Raw genomic sequence first — 2500 nt, 5'->3', positions numbered from 1 at the left:
AAAGAAATAGAGTACAGTAGAGTAGAGTAGAGTACTTTTATTACTCCCGAAGGAAATTAAGGTGTCTGTCAGTTTACATAAATACTAGGGCTGTAACGATACACTCAACTCACGATTCGGTTCGTATCACGATTTTTGACCTACGGTTCAATACACCCCATGATTTCAGAATGGCCAACGTTATGAAATAAAATTATGAATAAAACTATGATACTTTTTAAGTAAAACAGGTTACAAGAGGCTACTAATAATTTTTAAAAGTTTAAATATAATAATGATGATGATTTGAAGCATTATCAAATAATATCATGTGGTTGTTTTCTAGCCTGATGGGTAACAAAACTTTGAAAGGGTGTGTCACGATATTGGCTCTTTGTATCACGATACAGTATCATGACACTGTGTATCGCGATTTCTCGGTTCGATACCATATCGTTACAGCCCTAATAAATACACACATACAAAATATACATTTAGACCTAATACACATTATTGTACATTACAGTAAAAGTATAGCACACTCTTGAGTACTACCGCACATGCTGGGAATGGGGAAGATGAATGGGAACGAGAATGGAAAAGGGGGTGAAACACAGTTTGGCACAGCTTTAAGACTTCATGTGGTGGTCCTCCTTGCACAACCATGAAAATATGGCACAGTTCATTTGCAACGGGTAATGATACAGTATATCACGAAAGTGAATACACCCCTCACAGTTTTGCAGATTTTTGAGTATATCTTTTCATAGGAAAGCATTACAGAAATGTAACTTTGACACAATGATTAGTGACCTTTTAACAACATATTTAACCGCTTGAATTTCTTGTTCACTCAGAAAAAAACAAAATACAGCCATTAATGTTTGAACATGTACTCACAAAAGTGAGTACACCCCAGATTAAAATCCGGTAGAGAAGGGGCTATGTTGGCTCGAATCGTCTCGAAATGAAAAGGGATGACAAGGGAGGTCATCAGTGTGCGTTTCAACCTTTCTTTGCATTGAACTTTTAAATTTTGAGTCTGCATCTGGCTTAAATAGATTGGTGTGAGATTTGAATGCAATCCTATGGAGAATATCATGATCCGCTTCAGTAGTCACAGTGCATGTGGACATGTATGTTTCTTTTAGGTGTATTTCAGATTGCCAATGTTGACAGGATTCATGCATCCCCAAACCATGTCAGTCCCACTACCATGCTTGGCTTATGAGAGGATACACCTTTTTTGTAAAACTCACTTGTTTACCACCACACATGCTTGACACCATCTAAAGCAAATTTGTTTATCTTGGTCTCAAGAGAGATGAACAGACCAAGGATATGGATCACTGGAACCATGTTGTGTGATCTGAAGAGACCAAGATAAACAAATTTGCTTTAGATGGTGTCAAGCATGTGTGGTGGTAAACAAGTGAGTTTTGCAAAAAAGGTGTATCCTCTCATAAGCCAAGCATGGTAGTGGGACTGACATGGTTTGGGGATGCATGAATGCTGTCAACATTGGCAATCTGAAACACACCTAAAAGAAACATGCATGTCAACATGCACTGTGACTACTGAAGCAGATCATGATATTCTCCATAGGATTGCATTCAAACCTCACACCAATCTATTTAAGCCAGATGCAGACTCAAAATTTAAAGGTTCAATGCAAAGAAAGGTTGAAACGCACACTGATGACCTCCCTTGTCATCCCTTTTCATTTCGTTTCATTTCGAGACGATTCGAGCCAACATAGCCCCTTCTCTACCGGATTTTAATCTGGGGTGTACTCACTTTTGTGAGTACATGTTCAAACATTAATGGCTGTATTTTGTTTTTTTCTGAGTGAACAAGAAATTTAAGTGGTTAAATATGTTGTTAAAAGGTCAATAATCATTGTGTCAAAGTTACATTTCTGTAATGCTTTCCTATGAAAAGATATACTCAAAAATCTGCAAAACTGTGAGGGGTGTATTCACTTTCGTGATATACTGTATTAGAAATTGGCTTATTTATGATGAATTATTTATTAGTTAAAATTCGCTGACATTACGTAAAGCTGTGAAATAAGACCTAGGGATATAGGCTATACTACACTCTGCTCCTGAAGCCACTTGTTGCCACTAACAGAGCACCGTGAGCAGCCCGGAGCCGCCAAACATGGACCATAGCAGTGAATGGCCTGATCCTCCCTATAGAGGGCTGTGGTAGGGGCCTCAGCACAGTGTGCTACAGCACTCCCAAATACTGTTCACAGGCCGACCAGAACGATGCTGGTGTCAGTGGCCGCACTAAAGTGCTTACCTGCGGACCACCCACGTTCATACCAGGCTCTGAACTTTTTCACGCACGTGACATTGTTACCCGGATTAGCCTGGTGACGCCCACAATGTCATCATGGTTTGTGGAGAAAAACAAGTATTTTTCGGGTTTGCATTGTGAATCAACTTTCCTGTCCACGAATGATAAGATCTATGGCGTGAACTCGCCGGCCGGTTCGCAATTACTGTATGTGCGG

At 39.6% G+C, this 2500-nt stretch overlaps 1 protein-coding gene across 1 annotated transcript in view; it reads left to right on the top strand.

Annotated features, from left to right (window-relative positions):
- The window catches only part of LOC134454832 (neurobeachin-like), a 716394-nt gene that overhangs the window by 572018 nt on the left and 141876 nt on the right, over positions 1-2500 (top strand). The gene's annotated exons all lie outside the window — the stretch shown is intronic.

Source organism: Engraulis encrasicolus, chromosome 8, assembly GCF_034702125.1.
Source record: "Engraulis encrasicolus isolate BLACKSEA-1 chromosome 8, IST_EnEncr_1.0, whole genome shotgun sequence".
Lineage (NCBI taxonomy): Eukaryota > Metazoa > Chordata > Actinopteri > Clupeiformes > Engraulidae > Engraulis > Engraulis encrasicolus.
This window is presented reverse-complemented; position numbering and strand designations above follow the sequence as displayed.